Source organism: Chiloscyllium plagiosum, chromosome 4 (genome assembly GCF_004010195.1).
Source record: "Chiloscyllium plagiosum isolate BGI_BamShark_2017 chromosome 4, ASM401019v2, whole genome shotgun sequence".
In the NCBI taxonomy this organism is placed as follows: domain Eukaryota; kingdom Metazoa; phylum Chordata; class Chondrichthyes; order Orectolobiformes; family Hemiscylliidae; genus Chiloscyllium; species Chiloscyllium plagiosum.
Window position 1 is genome coordinate 97,976,832 of NC_057713.1, and position 18,601 is coordinate 97,995,432.

General features: G+C 41.1%; 1 long non-coding RNA gene across 1 annotated transcript in view; it reads left to right on the forward strand.

Moving 5' to 3' along the window:
• LOC122549230 overlaps nt 1–16,811 on the forward strand; it is a 33,341-nt gene extending 16,530 nt beyond the window's left edge. The window contains exons 3-6 of the long non-coding RNA XR_006311463.1: nt 3,227–3,342; nt 7,882–7,910; nt 10,211–10,385; nt 13,814–16,811. This is a non-coding gene — a long non-coding RNA (uncharacterized LOC122549230). The remainder of the gene's footprint in view (nt 1–3,226; nt 3,343–7,881; nt 7,911–10,210; nt 10,386–13,813) is intronic.
• The last annotated feature ends 1,790 nt before the right edge of the window (nt 16,812–18,601 follow it).

Here is an 18,601-nt window from a genome sequence, read left to right on the forward strand (position 1 = left end):
AACTCCAGATTTGTCAAGCCCTATTTCCCTTTCATAAATCCATGCTCTGTCCGATTCTGTCACTGTTTGCTAAGTGCTATTAATCTGCTATAAATCTTTTATAATGGACTCAGCACTTTCACCACCACAGACATAAGGCCAAGCAGTCTATAATTCCTTGTTTTCTCTCTACCTCCTTTCTTAAATATAAGCTATCCTCCAATCCATAGAAATTGTTTCAGAGTCCATAAAATCTTGAAAGTTGGCCACTAATGCATCTACTATTTCTAAGGCCACTTCCTTAAGTACTCTGTGATGCAATGTTCAGACCTTAAGGATTTATTGGTATTTAATCCCATTAATTTCCTTAACATCATTTCCCTACTCACGCTGATTTCCTTCAGTTTCTCCCTCTCACTGGACCCTATGTTCCTCAAAACTTTTAGTTAAAAGTCACACAACACCAAGTTATAGTGTAACAGGTTTGTTCGGAAATACAAGCTTTCGGAGCGCTGTTCCTTTGTCAGGTAGCTGTCCTCCATTATTAAGTCAGAACTGAAGTATATATTTAATTGGTGTGCTATCTTTTTGTTCCCCATTATAACTTCTCCTGTTTCTGACTGTACATTTGCTTTCACGTGTCTTTTTCTCTTCACATAGTTATAGAAGCTTTTGCAATCAGTTTGAATGTTCTCTGCAAGCTCAGTCTCATACTCTTCCTCTCCCTTTCCTTTGTTGAAATCTAAACTGCTCTCAATTCTTAGGTCTGCTACATTCTTTTGGCTAATTTCAGTGGCCCTTCCTTTGAGGTAATGCTATCCCTAAATTCCCTTGTTTGCCATGGTCGAGCCTCCTTTCCATTTGATTTTTGTGCCAAACAGGAAGGAACAATTGCTATGGTTCCTCCATGCACTCTATAAATGTTTACCATTGCCTATCCACCATTGTGCCTTTAAGTAACAAACCCAATTTATCATAGCCAACTCCTGCTTCTTACCATTGCAGTTTCCTTTATTTAGATGCAATTTCTCATTTTCAATAATTTCACTGACCTGCACTACATAGCTGCAGTAGCTTAGGTTCAGCCTCAATCACCCATTGGTTAGCTTGAACTAAGATGGACTAGATCTTAATTTTTTTCCTTTTTTGTACAAAAGTAACAAGTGAGAGTAAATGACTATTCTCCAGTTGGTTCTCCTGCGTGTTTTTCTTCAATGCGAATTGACATTAACGCGATTGAAGAATTTAGATTGTTATTTGTAGAACATGAACTTTCCTTACCTGTACTGGCGATATACAATTCCAGCCCCATTAGTTTAAGTGGTATGGCCGTTGTGTGATTTTCTTGTAACACAAGATTACATGAGAATAGGACTATTGCTTTATATCCCAACCGACTGGATTCTCTGAATCAGAAAGTTGTAAGTATAATTCCCAAACCATTGAGCAAAGATAAAACTCAAATGCAAACACACCATGGACAAGCTATGTCTCTGCTGTCACTTTCAGTGCAGTACTAAGGGAGTGCGATGCTGCTGCAGGTGTTATATTTTAAGCAGGACTTTAAACTTAGACTCTATTGGTATCTTCAGTGGATGCAAAAGGATTCCAAAACACTTTATCAAGAAGGACCAGATAATGTCAAAAATACATAACCTGCTCATTATTCCATAGCTGCTGTGGGACCTTGTGTGTTCATTGATTACCATATTTCAACAATTACTAACTTCAAAGAGTACTTAATTGACTGTAAAGTGCTTTGGCATGTCTTGAGGTCATGAAAGGCACTATATAAATGCAATTCATTCATTTTACAGTGCCTTCAACAAACTGGCTTTGCTCGTGCTCCACCAAAATATTTATTGGCAAACAAAACTGAATTTTCTTTTAGCTCAGAGTTGATGTGGCCTTTCTATAAACTCACCTCATTCACTACTACAATGTCAGACACCCCGCTGTTGAAGCCATGAACTCCCCATTAAGAAGAAAACTGCATGAAGGTGAAACTCACAAGTCTCATATAATTATGCCCAGCTTCAGGAGATTTCACCAGGGGAGCACTGGGGTTTTGAGGGGAATGGGTCAGCCATGTACCTGTCCTACTTTGGCAGTCACATGTCTCAGATGAGAAACGTTTTCACTGAGGCCAATTGGACTTGATCCTATTAAGCAGCTCAGAGCACTGGAAGAGGCAGGAGTAGTCAGTCATTCTGTTACACAGGACCACAGGGAAATCGCGGTAGATTTCCATTCCCCACTAATGAATAGCAGAAGCAGCATTGAAGGGGAGACAGAGGTGGTAGAGGAAGAAACTTAATCCTGCGATTGACGGCAGATGAAAGTTCTCCTTTCTTTCTGACAGTTCTAATTGTCTGACATGAAATAGATTCGGACAGCCCCAACTGAGCTTGGAGTTGGCACAAATTCACAGCACACAACTGCCAGTAATTTGGCACTAATTTGATAAAGACTCCAGGGGTCCCCGGAAGACTGGGAACATAGTGCTGCTTTTACAGAAGGGGGTGGGGGAAGGGCAACTAAATGTTCTACCACTGGATTAAGGGCAAATGATTTAGTGGAGCAAGACTTCCCAAAATAATTTTTTGCAAATATCTACATTTACGCTCCATTTTGCTATCTTATTAGCAATGTTGTACATTGAAAGATGTCCTGGGATGAGGGGGATCAGTGAGTGTGAAAATACTGCTTTCTACCCATATATGAGTGATAAAGTATGTCTTTCAATGAAATTCTCAAACAGGTCACTCGCTCTTTTCCCCAAGTTGTTGAGTGAAGGGTAAATATTGCACAGGGACACTGGAGAGAACTCCCCCGTGAAGTGTGAAGTTATCCATTTTAGTGTCAATCATGTGTCAATTCCAGGAGTCAGGTGTCATCATGAGGCTTGCATTGGTCTCTTTGATAAAGCTAGGCTGCTTTCTGAGCATTTTGGCAGAAAGAGGACTATGTTGGTTTTTACCTTCCCTAAAACTTTTCACCAATCATTTATGACCCTCCTAATTCCAGTATTGAAATCATCAAAAAGAGCCAGCTCATCTTCCTTTGGGAAGTGTGACAACAACTGACCCAGGCTGAAATAGAATTCCTCTTTGGTTTTATCTGTTACATTTGGTTTGGGGCTGATGTGATACATCACCATGACATGCCATGATATTTATGTTAGCTCCTGTAACATAAGGACAAGATGTGGGTCACATATTAAGGATGCAATTAACTTTTATTTCAGCATCTGGTATCTACACATGTACACTGCAATCAAAGATACTTGGGTGTCTGCACTCAAGCTAAACAATTCAGGATGTACTGCTGCACCCTCCCCTCAGCATGTCTTGCTGCAATATGGTGAGTGAGAGCTTGAGACCATTCGGTCACATGCCCATGATAGTCATAATATCATGAACATGTCCCTTAAAGACATGTCAAATGTTTTCTGCAGAGTATTACACAACAGGGGGAACATGCTGGTGACTATGGTGTACTTCTACTGGGTCTGGGGTGAGCCGAGCAGTCCTGAGACATTTGTTTATCACACAGTAGGGCTTGCTGAGATGGTCAACTTGTTCGTTTCCTGTAGCAAAACCAACCTCATAGAACCAGTGTTCTTTCTCAGGTTTACCCCTGACCTTGTCATTTGAGCTGATCTTCTCCTGCCCACTGTGCCACATCAAGGACAAAGATGTTAACGTCATGGTATTGGAATTGTGGGCTATGATAGCGGTGTAACATTCAGGTCCATCACTGCTGTGGTTGTTCATGACACATACACCGCCCCCCTCCACCCCAGATATACACAGTCTCATACACAGACACACTTACATTCAGACCATAAGACCATAAGACATAGGAGTGGAAGTAAGGCCATTCGGCCCATTGAGTCCACTCCGTCATTCAATCAGACACACCTCACTTTATCCCACTGCTAAGTCCTCTCTTCCTCTGCCCTACTGCTATCCCAGTTGTTGATCTCACTTATACCTAAAGAACAGATGAGGGTTGTAAAGAGCGTAGAAAATACAGCAACTCACTCACACACATGTCTTGCATGGATTCTTCAATCTCAGGTACAGCTCAAGTATCCAAGAGCCTAGTCTACTGGAATCTGGCAGCACAGTGACACTCATTGAGGTCAGACAGGCAGTCAGAGCTTGTTGGAAGGAGTGTTTCATGGATCTCCTCAACCAAGATGCAATCCACAACATGGATCCTTCGACCACTTTGCACATCATGCTATCCATCACCACCTGAACACAAGCCATAAGATCATAAGGCATCAGAGCAGAAGTAGGCCATTCAGCCCATCATGTTTTGCTCCATCATTCAGTAAGATCATAGTTGAATTCATAACCATCAACTCCACTTTGCCCCTTAACCCTTGATTCATTTTGATTAAAAATCTATCTCAGCCTTGAATATTCTTACTGATCCAGCCCAAATAGCCTCTGTGGTAAACAATTCTATAGATTCAATACCCATCTGAGAGAAGAAATTCCTCCTCATCTCTGTTTTCTCCTGTTGGGAGCAGGCTGGTTGCTTTGGCCTGAGGCACATGCTCTGATATGCCTCTGTAAATATGTTGACAATGGTTTAGAGCTCAACCTCTGACTGTGCTCACATGCGAGAGCAATCTGTTTACTGCAGATCAATGGCAGAGGTTGGAATGGCCCTGGTTCTGTGCTGGAGACGATGGATGTTGTAAAATCTCCTGTTCATCCAGTAGAGAAGCTTCATTTTATCACAGGAAACATCATGGCTATGGGGCAGATTGTTGTCATGGGGAAGAGAGAGAGAGGAGCATTGGTTAATGATATTGCTCTCGAATATGAATATATACCTTTCTGGCTCTGAGTGAGTGTGTTACCCACTGAACCACAGGTTACATGGTTAGCAGTTGTTGACAATTCAAAGGAAGTTACAGTCTAAATGATCAAAAGATATCCATGTTGGCTCCATGCCATGTTGATGATTTAGCACAGTCTGGTGGTTATAGGTTACTTTACATGAGTTTGAGTGGGTGTAGAGTCGATGTAAAGGGAAAATCTAATCAAGGTTTTCAAAATCATGACACCAAGAAACCGTTTCTGCTCAGAAAAGGAACACACACCAGATTTAAAGTCATTTGTAGAAGAAGAAAATGCAAGTTGAGAAAAAACTTTTTCACACAACATTTGGTTAGGGTGTAAAGTGCACAGTCAGGAATTATGGTGCAGACATGATCAATAGAGGCATTCAAGAGGGTATTTAATGTCATTCAGATAGAAATAATGTGCAAGGGTATGGGGAAAAGTGCAGGGGATTGGCACTAGGTAATTAATGATGCTCATTTGAAAAAGGCCCTTCTTCTGCACTATAACACTTCTGTGATTCTCTGATCACTAGTCTACTCATAGCCGTGTGTAACTGCAGAGAAACAGCGCTTTTATCCTGAACTGCTTTTCTCACAAGTTCAGGCTGAGCATAGATACATTGCAAATAAAAGCCATTTATTCATACAAGAACAAACAGTTAATTTGTTCACTCTATAGAAACAGGCCACCTGCCACTAGACACCAAGAATAAGGCAGTTGGCATCTCCGAAGAAACAAGTCCCAGAAGAAAATAGGAGCTGGACAAAAGTGCAGTATGAAAAGACTCAGACTGTTCTTACCCCAGCAGTACCCTGTCTGAGGCCAGGCATTCTGTGGACACTCCAAACAACCAGTTTCCACACACAAGTGTTGCCTTCGAAATCAGTATTTACTATATTACTGTCACAAAAAGAAACAAATGTACAGGTTTTAAGAGAATAAATAAGGAGAAACTATTCCTAATGACAAGAAAAACAGTAACCAGAGATCATTTTTCAGGCAACTGGCAAAGGATCCAAATGGGAGATAGAGTCATAGAGATGTACAGCACAGAAACAGACCCATCAGTCCAACTCGTCCATGTCGGCCAGATATCCAAACTAATCTAGCCCCATTTGACAGTACTTGGCCCATATCCCTCTAAGCCCTTCCTATTAATGTACCCATCCAGGTGCCTTTTAAATGTTTTAATTGTATTAGCCTCCACCACATCCTCTGGCAGTTCATTCCAAAAATGCACCACCGTCTGAGTATAAAAGGTGCCCCTTAGGTCCCTTTTAAATCTTTCCCCTCTTACCCTAAACTTACACTCTCTAGTTTTGGACTCCCCCACCCTAGGGAAAAGACCTTGTCTATTTATCCTATCTATGCCCCTCATGATTTTATAAACTTCTACAAGGTCACCGCTCAGGCTCTGACACTCCAGGGAAAACAGTCCCAGCCTATTCAGCCTCTCCTTATAGCTCAAACACTCCAATCTTTTTTGAATCTTTTCAAGTTTCACAATATCCTTCCCATAGCAGGGAGACCATAATTCCAAAAGTAACCTAACTAATTTACTGTATAGCTGCAACGTGACCTCCCAACTCCTATACTGAATGCACTGACCAACAAAGGCAAGCATACCAAACGTCTTCTTCACTATCCTGTCTACCTGTGAGTCCACTTTCAAGACACATTGTTGTTTTATTGCAGCAAGGTTTTGATCTAGAGTATGCTACTAGTGGAGGAGGAGTCCATAGTAACTTTCAAAAGGGAATTGGATAAATAATGGAATGGGGCAATTGCAAAGCTAAGTCGGAAATAGCAGGGCAGGGGAATTCATTTCCAAGAGGTGGCACGGACAAGACTGGCAGATAATCAATGTCCATTGTGACATCCCAATTGGAGGGTCATCAATGATGTCACAGAAAGACCACATCAACCTAAGACTACCAATGAAGAGACAGCAGTCTTTTCCCTGGAAACACAGATCTCTCAGTATATCAAGGGCCATCCTGAGAAAGAGAAAAGCTTACACATTAATGCTGACATTTCTTATGAATTTAGTTCGGATTTTGGTAGTACAGGTAGTTCTTCCACAACACAATGGTTGCATTCTTGTGCAACCCCATGTTATAGAAAAATCACGCTTTAGAAACAGCGCTTAAAGTGTTGGCGATGTAATCGCATTACAGCCAACACACATTTTAAAAGTTTGTGCTTTAGAAACAGTGTCTCCAATTCATCAATCACATTATAGTGAATTCACGTTAATGAAACATTTATAAAAGCGGAACGACCTGCAGGCTTTCATTAGGTAAGAGTACTAAGAGTTATGGAATCAAGATAGGGAATGGAGTTTCGATAGAGATCAGCCAAGATCCAATTCAGTGGTGGAATAGGCTCGAAGGGCTGAATGTCCTCTTCCCTTGCAACTGGGCATGCATCAGCAGAGTCATACTTTTGTCAACATATAAAAGGTTTGCAAACTGAAGCATAGATTACATCCTTACAAGATTCAAATGTATGCCAGTGAGTGGAGTAATTCAACTTTGTCCAGTTTCCAAATTTGCACATCCACTTCCACTGGAAAACTCTCAATATTTCCCAGTATTTAGTGCTGATATTCACAGTCCTGGCATGAACCTCTCAATACTGGTCCTTCCTTTGCCATTCAGCAACACTGCCTCTGAACTGGGCAGTGAGCTCAGCTTTCAACATAAGGACGACAAAGTTCTGTTGTTTCACCAGCATGAGTAGATTTTAATAACAGTGGGTAACAATGCTTTGAATGGTCTCTTGGTCCAATGCAGTGAGTTTGTTTGTGCACTTGCTATCAGGTCATTGTTCCTTTGGCACTGCAGTCCTCAAATGTGCAGTCTGTATTAGAAACAGAAATTTCCTTTGCTTAGGGCTATGTGATAATTGTCGACCATGTAAGCTTTTAGTAGGTAATGATGAGAATCTGTAAAGTGACTGACAGTTGTATCATTTCATCAGTAATACAGGGGCTGCATGTTAAAATAGATCACCTATCAATTCTTTCTTATTCCAGGTCAATTCCAGGATCAGGCCTGGTCTCAGGTGGGTGGATAATCCCATATAAATTTGAAGAAATACAATGTAGTCCTCCCTGGTGTTCTGACTAATCCTCAACATGGGTGCCCCTCAAGGCTGTGTACTCAGCCATTTACTATACTCCTTATCACTCATGACTGTATGGCCAAATTCAGCTCTGACTCCACTTACAAGTTTGCTGATGACACCACTGTAGTGGGTCGGATCTCAAACAATGAAGAGATAGAGTACAGGAAAGAGATTGGCAAATTAGTGGCATATTGTAGAGACAACAATCTCTTCCTCAATGTCAGCAAAATGAAGGAGCTGGTCATTGACTGCGTGAAGTTGAGTGGAGGCCACACCCCTGCTTCCATGTTGCTGATGTAGAGACAGTCAAGAGCTTCAAGTTCCTAGGAGTAAATATCCCCCAATAATCTGTCCTGATCCATCCACCATTGTTTTTACAGTCAAGAAAGCACACCAATGCCTCCATCACATCAGAGGGCTAAGGAAATTCAATATGTCCATAAAGACGATTACCAATTTTTATAGATGCACCAGAGAAAGTATCTACCTGATAGTATCACAGCTTGGTATGGCAAATGCTCTGCCCCACCCTGCAAGAAATTATAGAGAGTTGTGAACACAGCCCAGTCCATCATGTAAACCAACCTTCATTCCATTGACTCCGTCTATACTTCCTGTTGCCTCGGGAAAGCAGCCAACATCATCAAGGACCCCTCCTACTCCAGTTATACTCTTTTTCACCCTCTTCCTATCAAGCAGAAGATACAAAAGTTTGAAACACATACCAAGAGATTTAAGAACAGCTGCTTTCCTGTTGTTATCAGACTTGTGAATGGACCTCTCATATGTTAGAGTTGATCTTTCTCTGCACCTTCTCTGTAGCTGTAACACGATATTCTGCAATCTGTTCTGTTACTCTGATGTAATTTTCTGAGATATGATTTATCTGGTTTGCACATAAAACAATACTTTTCACTGTATATTGGTACATGTGACAATAATAAATAAAGTCAAATAATATTTATCCCTCAACCAAATCACAAAGACAGATCATCTGGTCATTATGGTCACAGGCTGTTTGTGGGAGCTTGCAGTGTGCAAATTGGCTGCTATTTACCTACATACTGCACAAAATCACACTTTGACTACACTTGACAGTATTTCAGTGGCTGCCACTTGCTGCAGGACATCTGGAGTTCATTCAACATGCTATATAAATTCAAGTCTCTGCTCTTTTAAGTTGCAGCAGGGGCCAAAATCCAGGCCTGCAGTCCTTACGTTCTCGAGTCAGTTACTACATAATGTTCATAGAAAGGTTTTTGTGTGAGGTCACATTCTTGAAGCTGTCCAGAATGTGTGTGTTTTTTTTATAAAATTGTCCAACCACAATACTGTATATTTCATTCCAGACTGTTTATACACAGGAGGCATGCTTCATTTCTCAGATTCCTAACAGAAATATGTGTTAAATGCAGATAGAACCTCTCAGAAAGTGTGAGCAAGCAAGAAATAACATTGAATTAACAATTAGAAGGCAAAGAAATCATTGATCTTGCAGAGACTTAAGGTACCCCGAATGGAAATGGGCTGATGTACACACAACATTAATTTGAAACATGTCAGCAAATTAAAGGATTATATTCAGACGAATATAATCTAGTGGACATAAAACAACACAAAAAAATTGAACAGTGGCAAGGAATGAAGAGATAACTGAGCTGGGTATGCAATAATTGATGCTCAGTAAACACAAGATTCACTGCATCTGGTGCATACAAACTGTTCTTACTCTGTGGCTTCCCATTCAATGCAGTGGTCCACACAAAGGGTCGCTTTTGCAGCTCTATCGCAGATCAAATCCAGACATTATCTCATCGTTGTGTGAAACTGTTGAAAACTTTCCAGTGCAACCTCTGGCAGCTGACTCAGATTTGATGATTGTTTATTTGATGGCTGCAGATTATGACAATGTTTTTTTTTGCATTAGCACGAAGTTAGGCAATTAAATTAATGTTAGCTTTGTGGCTGTTGGATGGATAAGCAGGAGTTGGGTGTGGAAAAAGACATTTCATATTCCTGACTGGCAAAAGAAGAGAATTACTATTTTCAATTTCACAAAATAACTAATTTTAGCACATGCATTACAAAGTTACGGTATATTTTTAGGACTGAAACTATGCGAGGAATTCAATTTCATAACTGGTGCGATCCTGATGCCGTAGGGAAATGGTTCCACATAGATGAGAGTTGTTTTGTACACGGGTATTACTAACATTAAATATTCTTACATTTTACAGGGTACAGACATGATTGAAATCTGCTGAAAATGTACAGAATCATACCCAAAAGCACTACATCAGGATGTCCCAAAGTGCTTTATAGTCATTGACACACCACGACACGTGTAGCCACTGTTGTACTGTCAGGAATGCAGCAGCCAATTTGCACAGAGAAAGCTCTCACAAACAGCAAGTAGGTTATTAATTTCATTATCATTTTGCAAACACATACTCCTAGAGCCAAGTGATAGCCTCATCATTTGCTGATCTTAAGAAGATTTGCCTGCCACTTGGGCGGTAGAGGGTACAGTCCTTAGAAATGTGCAGCATATGACTCTGCACAAGTACATAATGGACTTGTAATGAGACCCCAGTAGTGGAGATTGGTTGAGCAAAGGCTCTTGATTGTGCAGAATCTGTTCAGCAAAGACCATTCTTGTCTTTTTGGTGCAAAGCCTGCTGTTCCTTAATTCAAAGGGTGTCTGGTGTTACCAGGAGGGTTGCTGAATATGGTCCGCCAAGATGTAAGGTGGATGGGCAGGAAGTGAATTGAGCAGATCATCGTGGAACAGTAAGTGAGGTGCAGCCCAATCTTTTTCAACCTATTTTCATTAGTCGATGAGAAGTGTGGGGAGTAATGTTTGGAAGGACAGTGGAAGGGTATTGAGTGTAAAGTTCCAGTTGTAATGCACATTAATAATGGATCAGCATTGCCACTGCTTCCCTGTCAGTATGCAGTACCCCTAGGAAACAAATGCTTCTACCAGCAGACTAAAATATAAGGTAATTTTATTTAGAATCACTCCTGTAAAATTCTAGTCTCCCAAGGACTACCAGTCTCAACAATAAGAAACTCTTTATACTTTAAGGGAAAAGGGCATGCATTTCCATTCTTACACCTTAACATTGAGGGTACTTGTGGTGCAGTGGTAGTGTTCCTAGCTCTGAGCCAGGAGGCCTGAGTTTAAGTCCCACCTGCTTCAGAAGTGTGCCAGGACAGCTTGATTAAAGCAGCTATCACATAACAAGACATTCCTAATGAAGAGCTTTTGCTGGCTGTGATTTTCCAGCACCACACTTTTTGACTCTGATATCCAGCATCTGCAATCCTCACTTTCTCCCATAACTTAACGAGACAATGGTCAATTTCGTTTTTTGATGTTAGTGAAGGATAAATATTGGTCAGGACTCTGGGGATAACTCCCCTGTTCTCTCCAAATTATTGCCACGAGACTTTTTACCTTCACTGGAAAGAACAAATGAGAACTTGTTTTTAATTCTCATTCAAAAGTTGGCACTTTTGACAGGAGCACCCCGTCAGTACTGCAGCGGGACTGTCTGCTTGGAAATCTCTAGGACTTTAACTCACAATCTTCTGTTTCAGAGACAGAAACACTAACCAAGGCTTATGGCACATATAAACATTAGTGGAACACTGCAGAAGTATAAATCACAATTAAAGTTAGGATCACTAGTTTTGAGTGCTGGAGGTGGGGAGTTGGAGAAAAATTATTCTGATTTCACATCACAACTTCCAACCCCCAAATTGAGACTTCTTTTGGCCTTTCATATTGTAAATCATGACTTTGAAGTGTGTGTTATAAGGACCGAGCAGTCCTGCCCATCACCTATGTATGGAAGACTTTTGGTAAAGGAGCAATGGGGTAGGACTGATGAAATAACTCTTTCAAAGAGCTGGCACATGGGTCATGGGCTGAATGGCCTCCTTCTATGCTGCACAATGCAAACTTATGTTTCCCTTTTCATATGAACAGCATTGGGGAATAAACAAAACACATTCTGATTTTGTAAAAATGATTTGTATCTGGTTTTAATCTATCAAGCTGTCTTCATCCACCTGGTTATAGGCATCTTCTAATCAGCCTGTTCAGAGATGTTATCACATACCTCTGAATAAGGTGGGACTTAACCCAGACCTCCTGGCTCAGAGATAGAGAAACTACCACCGCACTTCAAGAGCCCTCTATCTAGTTATAATGTCTGTGAGAAATCTACCAATGGCACTAGCTTACGACCAACAAATCCACAAACTGTTAACAGAAGCAGAAAAAGGAAACCTCAGATTTTAGTTAATCATTCTGGTTTCACAAGCAGTCAGAATTAACCTTTAACCTGTCTCTGAGCAACTTGAATTTGCTTTGATACTATTACCAATGCAGTAGTCAAGACCAATTAGGAAACTGTGCTGGCATTATATCATGTTCTTGGCAATGTGGTGCTGCTGGTTTTATTCACTTAGCAACACAGAATAGCCTTTTGTGACATCATTGACTGAGACTGATAAAAGAGTATTGGTGAGCAGCTTTCTCCTTCGGTCCTCCGAATATTTGAAAGCTTTCAGCTGCACACTTTTTGTAATTATGGTACTGTACATTGTTCCCTTTGGGTTCCACAGTCTGTGGGAACATTTACGTTTCATTATTTGAAGCAGTTAAAAATAAAAGGCCCGACTGAAAATCTTGAGTTTGTTGTTGCCAAGGGGTTCACTTAGAAATCAGCTTTGTGGTTTTCCTTCCTGACTCTGTGCTTCAAGCACCAATCGCCATTTTAATATAATTCAGTTCAGCAGTCCGCCCAATTCTTATACTGCATTCTAAGCCTTAAGGATATGATCCAGAAGACAGAAAGGCCATTCTGGTCATCATGTCTGTACTAGTTTCATGAAAGAACTGCCCAATCAATCCCTCTGCAACTCCTCGTGCACTTTCCTCATGGTCCTGCAATTCTCTTAATATTTATACGACTTAGTTTTGAAAGCTACTATTGAATTTGCTTCCATCTCACTTATATACAGAGCATTCAGACCATAGCTTGTTGTTTGTCCATACTTCACAAGCTTTTGAGTACAGAATAAACTGCCAGTTGACTTTTATTTTAATACACATGTATAAGGATAAATGTTTCCTCACTGAAAATTGCAGGCAGCACAATTCCCATCTGAGTTCAACAGTTTTGTGGGAAAATAGTGATAGCATCTTCTTCATTCCACTCCCAGGTCAATTGTTGCTCCAACATCTTTCGATGTTTGAATTTGAATCCGATAACTGCATTATTGACTGATTATAACAGTACTCGGCTACCCCTCAGACATCTCTGTTTAAAACATAGCCCATCTTTCAAGACTCAGTTGATCAGAAGAAAAGTAATTAACATGAGAAGGGGCAGGCCAAATGCTGCACCATTCAATAATATCATGAGTGACTGAACTTGGCCTCAACTCATTTTCCAGCAAGTGCCCCAGAGCGCTTGCCTCTTGAACAGTTTAAGAACCTTCTACCTCAGCCCTATGTCCAATGGCACAGCCCTGACTTCTCTCTGAACTAGAAAATTCCAGGGATTCATGACTTTCTGAATGAAGAATGAGTGACCCTTGTTCTGATCTGCCTCCCCTGGCTCTAGGCCCTCCCTCAAAGGGAAACATTGTCTACACTAATGTTTCTAAAAGTATTTCAAATTTGACCCACTTTCAATATTTGGAAATCAACATGACCCCAGATCCAACAAAAATAAAAGGGCAATACAGCAACTGATAATAGAACATCATCAGTTCTGATGAACAGTCACCGGATATGAAACATTTACTCTATTTTCTTCCCACAGATGCTGCCAAACCTGCTGTGTCTCGCTAGCAGTTTCTGGTTTCAGTTCAGGTCTCGGGTTCTTTGTTTTATTTTAGCATTGAACCATGGATATGATTTCACTGCTCAGCCACTCTAATAGAAGTGCCAGGAACAACACCAACCACTCTACACGACCTTCATTGACCTGACAAATTGACTCACTCAGTCAGGAAATGCTGTGGAAGATCCTGTGAAAGGCCACCTGCCCAGTGAAATCAGCATCCTCTGTCCCCTTTGCAGTGAGGTATCAGTTCAGTCCTCATCAATGGGAAATGACAGAATAAGGTCAAGTAGAGATATGTCATCACCTGCACCCTTTTCTCTATCGTCATCGCCACCAGTCTTCATTTTGTCAAGAACAAACTCCCCAGTGATCTGGACATTGTCTGAGGATGGACTAAAGAGTTTTCAATCTCAACCCTTCAAATCCCAAAAAAATGTGACACTAAGCTCCCTTGTGAAACTTCAGTATACAGATGACAATGTCATCTCTGCTCTCTTGGAAGAAAATCTGCAAGCCTCACTTAATGCCCTTCACAGAAGAATACCAAAGAATGGTCTTAACTATGACCTCAAGATGACTCAAATCCTTTACCCAAATGTCCCAGGTCAAGTTCCATTCAGATCAACAGAGAAATCCTCTCAAACATGGAACATTACCACTATCTGGGAATCTACCTCTGATCTAAAGCTGACTGCGATGTGGAGTTTCATCACATCCAATCGCCCAGCACCATCTTTGGACACCGGAGATTGGGTGGCTTTGATGACCATACCATCCATGCTGATACCAAAATCCTTGGTGAACAAGATAGTCATCCTTCAGACTTTCTATATGGTTGTGAAACTTGGACCACGAATGGACACCACCTCAAAGCTCTTGAGAAGTACCTACCATTAACATTGTTTAAGATGGATTCTCTGCATCAGCTGGGAGATCCAGTGTCCTTGAAACAGCTAACAGCACCAGCATCGGGAGGTCGTGATCATCCAAAACCAACACTGCTGGGCCAGCCATGCAAATTTTCTTCGCCTTGCTCAGGAAAGCAATCAAATGGGAGGAGAACAAAGAAAGTGGTTCAAAGACTCTCTGAAAGCTTCCCTCAAGAAATCCAATGTAGATGTCAATATAGACACCAACGTATGGGAGATCCATTATCAGAAGAAACTGGGTTAGGGGAAGTCCTGGATGAAGGGAAACATTTCTTTGAGAACACCCAGCTGCAAGAAGTAGTACAGAAAGGGAACTAGAGAAAGGAAAGTCAATGATCTCGATGACAAGGACCCATTCCAACTTCCGGAAACATTTACCAAATGTATGGTCCAAGATGCAGCTCTCAGATTGGGGCTCATCAGACATGCAAGGACTCCTGACGAGTAACGTGTATTTATTAGTGAGTGATGGCCAATGACAAGAGTTGTCTGGATGGGTAAAGTACAAGTAACACACAAAACCATTCAGAATAAAGCAGCTATTGGTTGGAACCCCATCCATCACCTCAAGCATTCAATGCTTGTATCACCAATGAACATTGGCAGTGTGTACCATCTAAAGATGCATGACAGTAATTCACAAAGTGTCCTTCAACCACACCTTCCAAACATACAGCCTCTACCAATGAGAGGGCCACACCATCCTGACTTATGAACAATATCGTTGGTGCCTCTCTGTTGCAGGATTAAAATCCTGGAACTCCTTAACACTGCTGTCGATGCGAACTGCAGCAGTTCAAGAAAATGGCTCACCACTATTCAGGGGCAGGAACAGAAATCACAGACTACTCATGACCCAGGCCTCTACCCCCTCACCAGAGGCTAGCAATGCCACCCCATAGCCAAGCATACCAGCCCCATCCCCAGCACAGTACGCCGGTCCTCTGATCAAGCACAATATGTTCTTTAGGTCCATTGGTACCAGTTATTGGGCCCTGACGCAACTCCTGTTCCCATCCCCTTCCACCACCTTCTCAAAGGCAAATACAAAGGGTAGTAAATGCTGGCCAACCAATGATACCCAAATCCCATGAAAGACTGAGAAAAAAGTTGCTTACAGTCCAGTGGACTATGGCTAATTATGGGCACAACTGTTTGTTGTATATGCTGCAGAACTAACCATTACCATTAATGATTGGGAAGGAGTACTGCCATGAATCCTCCTTGCTATACCAGGTCTATTTGAATAGCAGTAGTAGAGAATGAGTCTTAATGAGAAGAGGCATTTTCCTTAAGAAAATGTGCTTTATTGCATGATAGCAATGTGAATGAGTTACATCGGCTACTTTGACAAAATAACTAAGACTCTCTGGAAATACTGATGACACATCTGCCTTCATCAGAATCCTCAGGCAGATTCCTCTTTTCTCCAGCCAAGACTCTATGAGATCATCAGATTGAGTGAAGCTTAAAGCAGTCTCCAACATTAACCTTTCAGAATGATTATCTTATATCACAATCGTGTCTCGTTGAATCATACAGATTTAAAGGCATTGGGTTCATTGAGTCAAAGCTTCTGTTAAGATCCCCTCTTAGTATTTGCTTTTACAAAGAAGGGAGCTCTACTCATAATTTTACATTTCTGAAAATATTCAACTTTCGAGACAGCAAGCCAAAGAGCTTGAATACCCTTTATGGAAAAAATACACCTCTATGGTGGAGGTACAGAAACCACTGCAAACAATCCCCAAGTGGGCATAATCAGTAGAATTTCTACTTTATACTGGGTGAGAGAAACCTGAACTTGGAAAATTAAAATGTAAACATAAAAGCTGACTTACAATCTTAGAATTTCAAATCTTGGTAAAGTTTATTCAACAGACACAGTATTGCATTGCTCTCTGGTCAGGAAACAAGAAAAGTGAGTGCTAATTTAGTACAGATCCTTTCTGTTCTGTGGTCACTATTGCACTGCAAGAAACACTGAATCTAATTTGTGCATAGAAAGCTCTCACTAATAGCCATGGTTTTGACAAAATAATTTAATATTAGTTGCCGCTTGAAATGACGGATAAATGTTGTTTGGGACATGACAGCGAGCTCTATTATTTTTCTGCAAAATTAGTCCTTTACATTCACCTGAGAAAACAGAGGTGGGGATAGTCTTCATATTTAATCCAAACGACAGTACCTATGATAATGCAGCACTCTTTGCACTGCACTGGGAGCTGCCACCCTAGATATTGTGCTCAAGTCTCTGTATGTGGATTGAATTCAGAACCTTCTGACTCAGTCAAGAATGTTAAACACAGAGCTACAGCTAAGTGAAATAAAGCATGAGGTTCCCCTTTGCTGAAAAGTCAGTGAGTTCAGATTTCCAGAATCCTGCTTTGAAGAAAACAATGTTTGATAGTTGTCATATCCATGAGCAAGCACTGAGACCCATCTCCAAGGAAGTAAGGAAAGTCACGATATTCATCTGCTGTCTTAATATATGTCAACACCTCAAAATTTTTTTTCAGTTTATCAGGGAGGGCAAACATGGATTCATGATAGGTAGCTCATGTCTGACAAGATTCATTTAAATTTTTGAAGAGTTGGCTAAGGTAGTTGACAGGGGAATGTCTATGGATATTGATAATATGGACTTCCAGAAGGCATTTGATTAAATCCGACATAATATGTTAACTAAGGTAGAAGCCCACAAAAGTGGCAAATTACTAACATGGCTGGGAAATTAGTTGAGTGGTAGGCAATTGAAATTTGGCATAATGGGTTGGTTCTCAAGTTAACAGGATGTAACCAGTGATGTCCCACAAGGATCTGTGTTAGCTTTTCAGTTATTCACATTATTTATTAACATCTTGGATAATGGCATGGAAAGACACATATGCAGATTTGATTATAGCACAGCATTGGGTAGCTTTGTAGACAGTACTGATGATAGCTTAAAATTACAAAGGGATAGTGATAGACCAGGTAAATGAGCAAAGTTATGGCAGATGAAGTTCAATGAAAATAAATGTAATGTTATCACTTTTAGAATGAAAAATGATCGATCGGGATACTCTCTAGATGGTATGAAGTTAAATACAGTGGATGCCCAAAGAGACTTGAGGGTTCAGGTGCAAAAATCTTTAAAATATCAAGAAAGCTCATGGAATGCTGACCATTATATCGAGAAGTCTACAGTGTAAAGATACTGAAGTTATGCTACAGTTATATAAAACTCTGTTTAGACCCTACCTGGAGTACTGTGAGTAAATCTGAGCACCACACCATAGGAAGGCTATGTCAGCCTTGGACAGTGTACAACTGTGCACAAGTAAGCACCCAAGTGATAGAGAGTCAAGGAATAGGGAGAGAGAACAGTTAAATGCGTGGCTACAGGGATGGTGCAGGAGGGAGGGATTCCGGTATTTGGATAACTGGGCTTCTTTCTGGGGAAGGTGGGACCTCTATAAACAGGATGGTCTGCACCTGAACCTGAGGGGCACCAGTATCCTTGGTGGGAGGTTTGCTAGTGCTCTTGGGGGGGGTTTAAACAAACTCTGCAGGGGCATGGCAACCCAGACTGTAGCTTTAGGGTGCAGGACCTGGAGTGTAGGGAGGTTAGGAACATGGAATCAATTTCTAAGGAGGGTGCCTGTAAACAGGAAAGTGACTTGAAGTGTGTATACTTCAATGCAAGAAGTATACGAAATAAGGTAGGTGAACCTGCAGCGTGGGTTGGTACCTGGGACTTCGATGTTGTGGCTATTACGGAGACATGGCTAGAACAGGGACAGGATTGGCTGGTGCAGGTTCCAGGGTTTAAATGTTTTAGTAGGGGCAG